A 14,266-nucleotide genomic window follows, 5' to 3' on the forward strand; every position below is an offset into this window, starting at 1 on the left:
CTTCCCCACCTTGTGTCCAGATTTTGCCGATGAACCAGCATGGTTTGGGCTTGAGGGAAGTTCTCCCACTGAGCCTCCTGAAGCAGCAGCTCAGCCTGGGTCATTAAAGCACATCCCTGTGGCCTGAGGAGATGCTGCACACCAGCTGCAGGCTTTGAGATGCCAACCCGAGCAGTGGTGACACGCACACATCGCAGAGGAAAGGTCACCACAGCACCGTACCTTGCTCCAGATTTTCATTCCACCCGAAGCACATGGCCTCAGCAGCCCCCAGGCGTCTTTCCCACACAGAGCGAGGTCCCAGTGGCTCAGGAAAGGTGAAGCGCTCACAGCAGAGATGAAAGACTAAAGGGCTGGGACTTGTCATGCCTCCAGCACGAAGTTTGCTGTGGTTATGGGTACAATGAGACTATAGAGCAAGGTGCTATAAAAAAAGGAGAATAAATGAAGTATTGGCCAAGAGCTGTGGGAGCCCCAGGTGGAGAACGGCACAATTTTCTCTTCACAGTGAAGGGCTCTCTGAAGAATTATCACCTTTCCCACTAATCTCTTTACTAGTAATGCTGTGGCACTTCAAATGGTGGGACGAGAGCACCTCGTGGTATTTTAAGGATCATGCAGAGCAATTTCTCATTCTCCTAGGGCATTTGTTCTCCTCCTGCTTCCGGCCAGCAGCAAGCACAGCAGTTTGTGTGTCAGGGTTATGCTCAGGGGTTTTACAGCTGCCACAAGAAATCAGAAACAGATGCAGATGTTGGACACCTTTTCCCAAAGGCACTAATGTCTTAGCTGACCCCCCCCCCTCTACCTCTGCTGCCATCAGTGGTGCTGGCAGAGGATAATGAGCTACCATGCAAAGAGCACCTGTGAGGGGGTGGGAGGCTATTCATGGTTGGGTTTTGTTCTTCCCAGCTTCTTTATACCCCTCTACATGGGACTGGAAGGGTTTGGTCCTCTTTCAAGCTGTATCTGTCACAGCAGCCTTCCAGCTCTCACCTATCTGTAAGGATCAGCAGGATTCTGTGGGCTGGGGAAGGAGGGGATCTTGCTCCTTTCTGGGGTTCATGTGGTCCCCTGGACTTCATGGTGAACAGTCACAGCAATCTGATGTGGTTACACCTGGAAAAGGCAAGCTGCTTTTTAACCACAGCTTTTGTAATGCAGGCTTAAGACTGCTGAGTTCACAGCAAAATGAGTTGTCCTCCTAGTTGAGTTCAAGCGTGACATTAAGCACCTCTTTCAAAGCAGGAAAGACTCACATTTGCCACTGCATACATCTTTCTGATGCATAGAGGAGGACTGTGTTTGGTTGGAGATGAAGCTAACATCAAGCAGTCCCTAAATCCCTTTCTGGGTAAGGCCCAGCTGCCCAGCTTAAGATGTTTACAGCAGCTTCTTTGCTGGGAACACAGTTCCTCCCTTCACTACCATATACCAAGCAAGACTTTTTTTTTTTCTTTTTTAAAATCATAGACTTAAACAGAGTTTTTCTTATCTTACTTGGTTTTGTTGGTTGGATTTCAGGAAACCTGCCAGTGTGAGGTTATCAGCAAAGCTTTTCTAAGCTTATGATGCTGAGGGACAGGTCAATGTGAGGTTATCATTTCCACCCTTCCATGTTGGCTGGTCGAACAGCAAGGCAGAAGATTCCACAAAGTTAGTTTTTGGACCTTGGGACCTCGAGGTAGATCTTTGCTCATTGCTGCTGCTGTCCACAGGTCAAAATGCAGGCTTGGGCAGATTATGGGCTCAGCTGCATTAGTTTCCCAGAAGAGCAGGTGATTTCTGAAACAGCTGGAATTTCCAGGAGCTGCAGTCAGTCTCTGCACACAAGGACACGGAGGGCTCTGCTGTGAAGGGCCATAGGCATTTTGCCTCTTGGTACAGTGAGATGGCAATGGGCACATATGAGCAGGATTCCTGGAGAACTCATCTCCCAGCCAGGCACCAAAATAAGCCTCAGTATTTCAAACAACATCCACCAACCTCTGATGGGAATCTCACAGCCAGATGTTCCATGTGCAGTATGTGCACCCCGTGCTTTTGAAAATCTGACCTTTCTGGGTTTAATGGGTTTTTCACAAAGAAATGAAACAGAGGACAAAGGGAGAGCAGTCAGAAAATGGTTTTGTTTGTATCAGGCAAAGATACAGAAACACGTGAACTTTCTAAAGTGCTGACATTTGCCAAATTGCAGTGGGAAGAATGAAGTGCAGGGACTAAGCTCGACTTCTTCCTTCAGCATTACAATTATAAACAAAATATTTCTCTTTTCTCACCATTCTTTTTCTGTAGCTGTAATTTTTCTGTTGCTGATATTTTCCCGTGCCTTTAACTGGAGTGCTACTTTGCCACATAACACACACCTTCCAAAAGTTTCTGTGACATTGGGCTCTGCTGAAAAATCCATGTCAGAGGAGCGATGAGTGTTATCACTAGGGGCTTTGCATTCTTAATCAAGAAGCAGAGCTCATACTGAAGGGGAAGCTCTGGCCAAGCCACAAGCGCAGCCTGCCTGCCTCCGGGACCTGGGTTTTAGAGGTGAGCTTAATTTTATCATTATTCATTTCTGCAAAATGTGCTGTACCTGCGGCCCTGGAATGGTGGAGGTGTGAGGTACAAACTCACACCCAGCAAAAGCACCGGAACTCACATGTTTTGCAAATACTACAAGAGTAAACCATGCCCACCCAGCGCTCCTGGACTGCTCAGTGCACTCAGCCAGCATTTGCAAAATAAAGGTAAAGATGTGCTATGCCACAATCCTTTCCTAGAGCAAAAGGCTTCTGAGGAACAACTTAATAATTAAGGAAGTGTCTTAACTCATACTGTTAAAATTTACAGCCAAGAAATGACAGGTCATAGAGTGGAGTCATGCAGAGACCTGACAGCCCAGGCTGGGGATGCTTTCCTGGCACCACACTGGGATGCACAAATCAGGAGACAAGTGCTTGGCAAACACAACCCACAGTCAGCCCACCACCAAAACACAAGCGTGTAAAGGCCCTGGAAGGAGAAATACCCATGGATCCAAGAGGCCACACCCCAAAGCACATCTCCCAGATCTGGGGGCTGATGTGCACCATCCACTGACAAAGGGGCTGCAGTATCAGAGGGGTCTGGAAAAGCTTCCCAGGGTGGTCAGGAAGGGGGAAGGAGCAGACACTCTTATCGCAGCTGCTTTCCCACTACCCAGCTAACACATTGTCATTGGAAGCAAAGACCTTTCAACCAAAGCCTGGTTTTAGTGTTAAAACTTTTAACATCAGCAGAATAAATCAATGGCCATTAAATGACCAGAGAGTGCTAAGGTCAGCTGAATTAATCCAGTCTAAGGGTTTTAAAATTTCATAGCAATGCTTTTTTGGATCCGTTCCCTCAGCTGTAGCACACCAGGGACAGGACTCCCCCTGCAAACCAGAGCAGAGTGATCCACACACGCTCCCTGGTGTCTCGAGTCAGAGACAGAGTCTGTCAGAGAAAACACCCACCCTCCAACCCCGATGGGACTGCAGAAAACACTGCGGGAGCAGCTGCAACCATCTGGAGATGGGCGACAACAGTGTGTAACATGTGAAATGTCTGATAACCTGGAGCCACGGGAACGCAGCGGGTTATGATGACAGGGTAGCTCCTGCATGGTGGTGAGGGATGAGTTGAATATCCTGTAGCTACTTCTACTTGCAGTGCACACTGGATTTACAGCCTCAGCTCCAGCCATCCCTCCAAGGACACCCGCTCTGTTTTCTACGGAAGGACAGCCCCTGCCTCTCCTTCTCCAAGACCCTATTGACACCGCCACAACCCAAGCTCTTACGCCACCTTCCCTCCAGCTCAGCTTTTTATTGAACCAGATAACCCCACAGCCCATCACTCCACAGCAAAGCTGCCCACGAGCCACACCAGCCGCACTGCTTGCTCTCGCAGGGGACCAGCACACGGTCACCCCCAGCCCCTGCTCGCCTCTTCTCCCTTGTTTTCAGATGCCCACTTCTCTCTCCCCAAGGCACCAGCTCACTGCTCTGCCTTGTAAACCTCTTGTGCTCGTGTCGGTGTCCACAGGTGTCTGTCCGCATCCTCCTTGTGCATGGTCTTTAGGGAGAGGTGACTTTGGGAGCCCTTCCCTGAACCCTTCCCTCTGCACCATGTACATGTATGAATTTAGATCATCATACTGATGAGTTTAAGCGTTTTCAATTTAGCCGTTTTCAAGATCCTGAGGGCTCTCACCTTGCTTTGTTTTCCCTCTCTCTTCCCACCCTCACAGCACAAAGTAGCCCACTTCAAGAAGGTCCATGTGTTGGTGGCCTGGCTGGAGGGACATGACACCTGCAGGGTGCCAGGGAACCCCAAGCTGGGCTTGCCAGGGCTGTTTCTCACTCTGGTATATGCAAAATAATTGCAAATAACATCATTCAACCCAACTTACTGAACCCTCATATCACCCACCCTCCAAGATGTTCCCTGAGGCTTACTTGAATTTTTGCCACAAGTTTTTTAATTTAGTTTTGTGGATTTTTTTTTTTCTTGCAAACATGAAACATTTCCTGAAAAATGACATCCCTGCTTTTATGGCTCTTCCCCTTGTCTCTCTCATATATTTTCCCCATTTACACAACTCTTTCCCCTCCGCGCTGTCCCTAGGCTTTTTATCTTATGCATCATTCATCCGAGTTTACTGTCTTCTTTTAACACAGGCTTCTGGGAGATGCATATCTCCTTGAATTCTTTTCTCTCCTGCCTTGCCCTGATTTGCACTCACATAGGCACTTTCCCATCTCTACAGCTGCCTGCAGTCTTGCTGGGAACACTACATCCACAGAAGAGCAGAGGGAAGAGCAGCAGCCTCAACACACCTTTCACCAAACCTTGGATAATATCCGTGTGGTTATAATGACCAGAGCCTGGCTGTCTGTTATCCAGAGGGATAAGCCACTGCTTAGTGGTGTCCACCAACATTAACGTGTGGGCAGTGGAAGGGGACAGGACAACGTAATGGTGGTAAGTGTGGTAAAACACCAGGTTAAATTAGCAGGAGAGCTGCCAGGCACGTTTCACGTTGGGTATGCTCTGATGTTAAGGGAGGATGCTGCGGTGGCTTCACAGCAGCGCCGGTGAGGACACCACATCCTCCCGCCAGTGCACTGCAGGGTGATGCTCACATCTAAACCCCATAATTGGTCTTTCTCCAAGAAGCATCTTTGGGAACAGCCACTACAGATGCCATCCCTGAACCTGCCAGCTGGATTTTTAGCTGTGGTTCAAACACCTGCTGGTTCAAACACAGCTCTGGGATAGCTCAGTCTCCCCTCTCACTCTTTCCCCGTGCTCCCATTCAAAACCACAGTGCAGATTTGCCAGAAAACCCAAGTCATCCTTTGGTGGCATCTGCCACACTTGCTGTGTTACAGCTGACAGCTCAACACACCAGAAAGCTCCCTCAAATTTCCCAAATGTGCTTTCTTCCGAACAAAAATGACAGTCTTGGGTAATGTGAACTGAAAGACAAATGCAAGCACAGAAGTAAAAGCTTGGGAAGAGCTTTCCAGTCCTTTTGTGAAGCCTCGCAGATGTCTGCTAGCTACAGAAGCCTGTAAATGCCCCATCTCTTGTTTCTGACACTGTTTAAAAGGGTAAAAGCTTCTGAGAAATTGCCACCTGTACTGTTAGAGATGCTCACAGCTGGGGATTTGGCCTCTTGCTGGAGAGAAAGAACAAGACAGAGCCATAGCCATCTCCATCTCCTTTCATCAGGTACTGACCCCAGTGACCACGCCGGCTGTTATTCTCCAAAGTGCTCACGCCTGCCAAGTGCATGGGAGTAGCACACGGCCAACACTTCTCTACTGGGCCATAAATGCTCAAGAAATTTTAGAGACAGAGCATGGCAAACTATTGCTGAGGAGACATAGCAGTATTTCAGACACTTTTTGCCTGTATCAAGTGAATTCATGCAGCAGGTCCTTCCCTCCAGCACCTTCTCTACTTACCAGTAGCTCAGAGACCTTTTCCAAGCAAGTCCATAGCTCTTGTGCCTTGTAAAACTGATAAATACATATATAGGCAGGTATACATAAATGTGACATGGCTTTCAACCTTACTTTAGGGTAAAGGTTGTTTTACACACAAAACGTGCTTGACTGTTGGCCTGCCAAAGCAGAGTCAGCAGGAAACCCCCCATCCCAGCACCAGGGCCACGGGTGCTGCAGACCAGAAGCAGGGAAACCATCAGTGAGGTCAGATCTTGACATGGGGCAGCCTAATGTCCAACCACCACTGGAGACCTTCTGAGAGTGATGGACTTTCACCAGGGTGGGGAGAGACACAGGCGAGATGCTTCTGGAGGTGATTCAGCCACATCCAATTGCAATTCCCATGGTCTTAGTAGACCAGAAATGCTTGGGCTCATCCCAGGGCAATACCACCAGGCTCCACCTAAGTCTTGACATCTCACTGAAGGGGGTGGACCCATCCAGCTGTTTCAAAGCACATATCAGGAGAAAACCAGGGATAAAGCCATAATGAAGGACACAAGGATTTCTTCAAGACCCTGGCCAAGGGCTGATCTCACCTGGAGCTGGCTTTTGCATCCAGGCATGGGATGCAAACCAAGCAGGACCCTGGGCTGGTCATCAGCTCATGGTTCCCTTACTCAGCACTTGCAGAGTGCAGTTCACTTCTGAGAGGATTTTAAATTAAGCTCTTTAAGTAACAAAGCAAGATCTCTCTTTAAAACCTCTATTTAATCACATAATCCTGAGGGAAGACCTCTCCTCCCCTTGGGTAGAGAAAGAGAAGTAGGTTTGCTGAGGGAGACATAATTACTTTATCCCCATATAATTGGATGATATTTGCTGAATAAATATAGAAAGCCTTGGGGAAAGTTTGATTTTTGATAACAATTTAAAGATCTTTAAGAAAATACTTACACCACCACCACCCCCACCCCCCAAAAAAAAACCCAACAAAAAAAACCAACCAAAACAAAACCAAACAAAAAAAAAACACAGGAAGAGTCAATGAAGAGACTGGGGAAGGGGTGAAGGTCATCTTCTGGTGGCTTTGTGGAGCAGGTTTTGCCTTTGCTTCAGGAGACTGCGGGAAGCACTCATGATTACTCCTGTTACAGTCCAGCGTGACAAGGAGCTAAACCACCCCCAAACCCCGACTGGCTGTGATGGGAACCAGGGGGAGGCTGTCATTTTGGATGACCCATAGCAAAGCTCAGCTCTTAGATTAAAAAGCTCACCAGGTATTTTGGGTTGGCAGGTACCTCCAGAGTGTCCAGCCCAACCTTCTCAAACACGGTCAGCTATGGGGTCACACCAGGTCGCTCAGGGCTTTATCCACGTGGGTGGGTGGGGATGGAGGCAGCTCAGGCGCATGGAGCCAGAGCTTCGCCTCAAACACCAAAGCCTGAAACTCTCCCATCTCCCACGCCTCCCAACGCCAGGGCTGCTGCTACTTTGTGCATGCAAAGCTTGGTGCACAAGGAGGCTTTGCTCACCGGAGCCTCCAGGCACAGAGAAACACGGAGAACAAGGAACTCAAAGCCCACCCAGCACAGCCACATGGGGAAGAGTGTTTCACTGATGGCAACAAAGTGCTCTGAAGACTTTAGATGGATAGGAAACATCAAAAAAAACCCCACATTATGTTATCAAAGCAACAGGGAAGCAAATCTGGAATCAGTCTAGAAAACGTTAAATGCTATAAATATAAAATATTATTGAACACCTAAACAATATTTTATGTAATCAGACTCTCCTGATTTTTCCTGTATATTATGCGTATCAGACTCTCCTGAGTTTTCTTTCTCAGTTTACTCAGCACTACTTATATTTAATGAGCTTTCAGCACATACAAAAGGAAGCAGCTTACACAAGTTTAAGATCTATTTCATATGTGGAGCATTTGACGGCTGACAGTGTTCCTACAGAACTGATCTTCCATCCATTGGTTAAAATTTAGGATCTCAGTCTACAAAGCTGTTAAGATAGTGAGAAAAACCTTTATACCACTGATAACTGCTTTTTATACTACTCTGAGATCACAAATAGAGACACAGATAGCAATATTTGCACATGTTAGTGTTGGGTACATAATGATAATGAACACATCGGGCCGTTACACATCACACTCGAGGAGTGTGCAGGTGTGATTTGGTTGCAAACCCACACTGCAGCATCATGCACGTGCACCACTTGTGACAGGGACAGCTGAGCATCGGGACCACTTTGTACATGCTCGGTGGAAGAAGCTGGCTGTAAGGAGATCCCAGATTTCCTCAAAGCCACTGAGCCCCAGAGCTGCCTCCTCTGCTGCCGTGATGCCAGCAGCCCTCACACAGGGGAGCCCTGCAAAGCCCCTTCCCCTCCCCCTGCAAACCAGGTGGCATCAGCATCCAACTAAGAGGCATCAGGGACAGCCATGCTTGGCAGCAGAGCATCAGGATGGGGTATGAGCAGTGCCCAGTCCTGGCACCTTTCCCTGGTGACCCTCCAGGGTGCTGGTCCCCAGAGCATCACCTCCCCAGCATTCCCAGGGCTCCCATTCCACTCCACAGACGTTCAGATTTCTTGCAGAGACAAGACTCCCCAAACTCATGCAATTTAGGGAGATTTGGTGCTGGGTTTGGGTAAACAGCCTTGCCACAAAGCAATGGCTCAGCTCCTGGGTAGCCTGGGACCCTCTGCTCCCATTCCAGCAGCAGAGATAGCTGCAGCACTGCACCAGCAGCATCCCAGCCACGGCCTTGACAACCCTGTAAGGAAAACCTGCTGAGCATCAACTGCAGCAAACATCAAACAGGGCCTTTGAAGAGATCAGAGCTTTACAAGGACTGTTCAAAAGGGTCTGGATGTTCTCTGTGTTCTCCATTTAATCTTGGAAGTAGAAGAGAAAACAGGGAGGAAAATAAACACAAACACAAGAAATATCTGCTGCACAGGTGAGCACAGGCAGCTGTGGTAAGGCACCCACCTTGGTCCACCTGGGCACTGGTAAGCAAACACCTCCCCATCCCCTTAAAACAAAACTAATACCCAAACTAACCCCCTGCATCAACTGCAATTGGGGAAACCTCTGCCCCATCACTCCCTGCTCCCTGCTACGATCCCCCTTGGTATGTGCTGACAAAAGCCTCTTCTGAAGGCAGCTCAGCACCTTACGGGGTCAGATCAGGGGCCCAGGAAAGGCTGCCAACACAGACAGAAAAGGTGCCAACCCTTCCTCACTCCAAGGAGACAGACTATAAAAATAACATGAAAACCTGGTTTAAAAAAAAAAAAAAAGAAAAAAGAAAAGAGACCACTTCAGAAAGACACAGCTGGCTGTACAGAGCTCAACTGGGTTTTTTTACAGACGCTTCACAGGATTACAATTATGAGCAATCATCAGTTTGAAGCACTTGGTTATTAGAATATTAGCAGGAAATACATACCTGAGGCAGGCTGGCCGGAATGAAATCAGGAAAAAAACCCACTCACCTACAAATTATTGTCTAAAACTCAGGCTTTCCACATAACATTGGCAGTGTTGTCTTATTTTTATCCACTGAAATTATTGCCAGTGCTGATGTGTTGCCAGACCCAGAATTTGGGCCAGGATTTGGAAAAACTGGTAGTTTGGCATCCCTGGGCTTTCCTGTGCCTGGCCTGTGATCAGAGGAGCCCCTAAACCTGCATCTGCTGGTGGCACATCACGTTGGACATGCTGCGCCCTGCCTGGGAGCCTGCCTGCTGCCCAGGGTAAGGGGGATGAAGGCAGCGAGAAGCCCCCGCTGCCGCAGGGGCGGCCAAAGCATGGCTGGGAGCTCTCAGCATCCTCTGGGGCAATTGCTCACAGGCAGGAAAGAAACACACAGAGCCCGACCTTGCACTCGCTTTTCTACAACAAAGAGGATCTCGAGCTGCAAAGTGCAGGCACCCAGATGGGTCAGAGGAAGCACCAGCAGGATGAGAGAGATGAAGCCGTGCCAGAGGTGGGAGGGAGAAATAAGGGCTTAAATACAGAAATATATACATATTTTTAAATACCGTAAGATATATACATATTTTGCCCTTTTTTGGGAAGTCAGAGTGTGCTTCTGGCACCTCCTCCCAACCCACCCCAGAGTACTGAGGTCACCCAGCCCCCCACAATGCATCTCCCATCGTGCCAAGTTTTAATACATGAAAATGAAGGACACAGGATGAGTAACACACTGTTCCTCTCAGCCCATGGGACTCTTGGAAGCACCACAGCCCCATAGGAACTGGTCCATGCCAGGGCTCCCAGTGCAGATGATTCCTCAGCCTCAGAGGCCAGAGCAGATCCCAAAAGAATCCCAGCAGTCCCTTGGTTCATTTGTTCTTGAAATGATGAGATTAATTTTGCTAGCACTGTAAAGCACCAGAGCAATTGCTGCTCTGTGCCACAGCCATTTCCCAGCAGGTTGTCCACCCACCAGGATGCACGTGCCACCTCTAACCCTGCTACCAGGTGTGGGGTGCACCCTCCTCCTTTGCCTGCAGCAGAGCCTGGCCTGGTAGGGCAGAGCTGCCCGCAGCCCTCCTCTCAAGGAACACAGCCAAGGGACCTCAAAGCCATAGACACCACTAACCCCACCAGCACGGCTTGTCCCATGTGGCACCGTGGGCAGCACATCCCCACCCCTGGTCCCACCAGGCTAAAAACTCACCTCAAGCACCACTCACAGCCATCCCTCAGCACCAACTTCCACAAACCTATCTTTAAACTTAAACCCCATCCCTTTGGGCAACTCCAGTGGCTTTTAGAATGTTCCCAAGTCCCTCCCTCCTGCTGTTCTTACAGCAGACTGGATCCACCTGTAGAGACATCACCTGCTGCTGGTTTTCCTCCTCCAGAGCTCTTTGCCAGCCGTGTTACTGCTTCCACGCAGCAGCATGGTCCTCACAGCCGTGGGAAATACACTGTAACACCAGCCTGGGAGAGTACAAACTGCAGGAAGTGGAGGTTTTATGAAAATAACTACAGGCACCAAATGGGTTTTGCTCTTGGCTATGTCCACCCTTGCTGGGGTGCGTGAGGGGGCAGGTGGAGATGGGTGCTGGTGGCTGCTCTCCAGAAGAGCTCTTGAGGAGCCACAGCAGGCTGCTGAGGAAGTAGCAGCCACCTTGATAGCACAAATAAATACATCTCCTTCCCACAGATGTGGTATTACCAACTGCTATGGGAGTGTGCATCTCTGGAGTCTTCCATGCTCAGCAAGCACTGTGGGAGCGCCAAGCATGATCCTTCCAGCCATGAACACTGCCCTTGCTGTGAGTCTTCCCAAATTCATCAGGAAAATACAAAGATTGAAAAAACATGTGAAGAAGGGAAAATGTGGGAACAGCGTTCTTAAGCCCCAGCACAGCATGCAGCAGAGCACTAGCAAGCCCTGCTCGCCTGAGGAGATCCTGCATGCAGCAGTGCAATCAAAGCCAGCAACTCCAGCAGGGAGGACAAACAAGAGGACTCCCATTTGCTGTTTTTCACATTTTCCTTTTTAAAATAACAGGCAGCAGATCTCGCTCCCTTGAGATAGGCCCAGGATGAGCACAGCATCACGGGCTGGCAGCCTGGCAGTGGGCACAGACAGCCCGCAGCAAAGCCAGGGTGGGGGGTGCTCCGAGACCCCAGCCAGATGTTATCCCTCGTTTTGTTAAGTGAAACCTGCTGCTTTCTTACAGGGCTGCTGAAAAAACGCATCCTATCTACTCCTTGCCTTTAATCTCACATTAACCACCCTGCTGGGGCTGGTGGGACCGGTCCCATTTTCTTCCCAAGGGCAAGCGCAGACCCAAGGGGAGTGAAGGGGGAAAACAAAGTGTCCCCATCGACTCTCCAGCCATAACCCCTTTTGCAGAGAGCTCCAGGGCCAGAGGAAACCCAGGGACAAGGTGATCCTCCATCCTCAAGGAGGGCTTTGCCCCATGCATGGTCCTCTTTGCAGGGTGAGCTCCAAAACCACTGCAGACTTAACCATGGAAGGGCCACCTCCACGAGATGAACAAGTTGGTTTAGTTACGGGCAATTTGAGCAACCAGCTTTGTCCCTGACGTTTTAAGAGTAGCCACAAATCCATTTAAGGAGAGGTGGTGATGATCTTGGCACAATCCTCCGAGCAATGCATGGTGCCCTGGGTTTGAGGTCCGTGTCTTCATCCCATGCATTACACAGCCGCATGCTGAGGCCACGCTGCCCCTCGGGTGCTATCTGCTCCAGCTGTACTTGTTGTGGCCAGAAGACATTCACCATCACTTCCTCAAACCAGGAGCTTCATTTTGAGCAGCTTCAATGCTGTTCTCCCCACCCATGAGCTTTTTCATCTTATTTTCTCCCCATCTTGCTGAGGAGGGAGGGTGAGCGAGCGGCTGGGTGGGCACCTGGCAGCCAACCAAGGTCAACCCACCACACAGGTTTGCTCCGTTTCCTTTGCAGACCTTCTAGAAACACCCCTGTGTGCTCCCCAGGGTACAAGGACAGCGGGCAGCTTGGCATTGGAGAGGGCTCCTTCAGGATGAGGGGAGTTGTGTCCCCAAGGGCTCCACTTGCCCACTGCGTGGGGCCATGCATGTAGCTGCATGACACCACCCTGAGGTGTCACCAGTGTGCCTGGGCTCAGAGACCTCACCAAGAATGGAGATGGACGGCTCCATCCTCTGTCCCTCCAAGTGAGGCTGGAGTTGAAAAAGCTGAATAATAACTTCAGTTTTGTGGCCTTGCTTTCTCGCTGCTGTGTCTACATGGTCTTTAGCAGCGTTTGTAGCTTATTTGGTTAAAGAAAACAGAAAACTTTACTCTGAGCAGATGTTGGGAGAGCAGCAGCGCAGGTATTTCGGCGCTACCCGCATAAGCTGAGCAGAGCTCAGAGCAGCTTTTCTTGTAATGCTGTAAGCCTGCCACCAAAGAACAATATTTTATTATTAGCATGCTAATGCCATGATCTGGCGTTTCACAGCCTCAGCTCTTGCCTGCAGAGCTCACGCTGTTTTTCCTTCTGCATTAATCTGGAGAGTAGATTTCCATAATACATGGATGATAGATGTGATATAATTCACAGGGTGGTCTGCTGGAGGAGACCAAAACACACTAGAAATCCCTCTGGGAACCCCACATTGTGTTGAAATATGCCACACAGCATCAATCCTATGCAAAGGTACTGAGGTGGATTTTTTATTAGGTCCCTTGCAACAAAACTCACCATCACCACATGCAGGAGAGGACAACTCTGTTATAGCCTGTATCACCCCAATCCACAGCCCATGCTGGTGGATGCCTCACCAGCCCCTGATAAACTTTGACCATGGTAAGGAGGAGGAACAGAGCTTGGCATGCAGCAGTTCACAGGAGGGCTGGGTGTTAATCAGGAATAGAAAAGATGGGTTAAGGCTTTACATGCCCAGCCTGCACCTGGGCAAGAAGCAAAGAAAAAGAGAAAAGTCCAATTTAAAGCCCCAGGCTCAAAAAAATGTCTTCACTTCTCTGGCTTGCAACCAAATTGGAGCTGGTAAAGGTGCCTGGGAAGTGCCATCCCTGGCCTGGAGGGGCTGGAATGAGGATGGGAGCTCCCAGTTCCCCAAAACCTGAAGGCCACTATGATATGCCATCAGTGCCCATCCCCTGAGGGGAAGGGGAAAGCAGAATTCGAAGCCAAAGACTTGTCCCAAAGCAACCAATAGAAACTGTGAGCCACAACTAATTCTCTTTGTTATTACTGGTTTATTGTATTATTGTAATATTGTATTAATGAGCCTATTTCCACATTAAAAAAAAAAAAAAGACTTGCAGGATCTCATTAAATCATACATAACCTGGAGCTTTTATCTTTTTTTTTAAAAAACAAAGGAGTTATTTCACTTTCATTAGCAGCAGCCTTAATGCCATGTGCCAATTATACCCTTTCCTGGTGCAGGCTGATGTGACTCTGCAGGGAGCGGAGGTGCCCGAGCCGCAGCGAGGGACACGGTGTGATGGGGGGAATCGCCTGCTGGCAGAGCCAGACCCCCCAGCTCAGGATGAAACACCTCTTCCCATGCGGCTTGCTTCAAAACAAGCACTCCATTAGCAAATATTGCTCTTAAATCAGGTTTTTTTTGAGGTGAATCATGCAGTTCGTAAGTATGATTTGAGGGAGGGAACAAATGAAATTAAATTACTGGGCACACCTCTTCCCCTGCTAAGCATGTGTGTCTCAATGAAATAAAGTGCTGGTGGGTCTGTTTCTGTGTTTCTGGGCTGGATTCCTACAATTCTTGTC

Source organism: Athene cunicularia (assembly GCF_003259725.1).
Source record: "Athene cunicularia isolate RWA chromosome 19 unlocalized genomic scaffold, athCun1 chr19_part1, whole genome shotgun sequence".
Taxonomy (NCBI): Eukaryota; Metazoa; Chordata; class Aves; order Strigiformes; family Strigidae; genus Athene; species Athene cunicularia.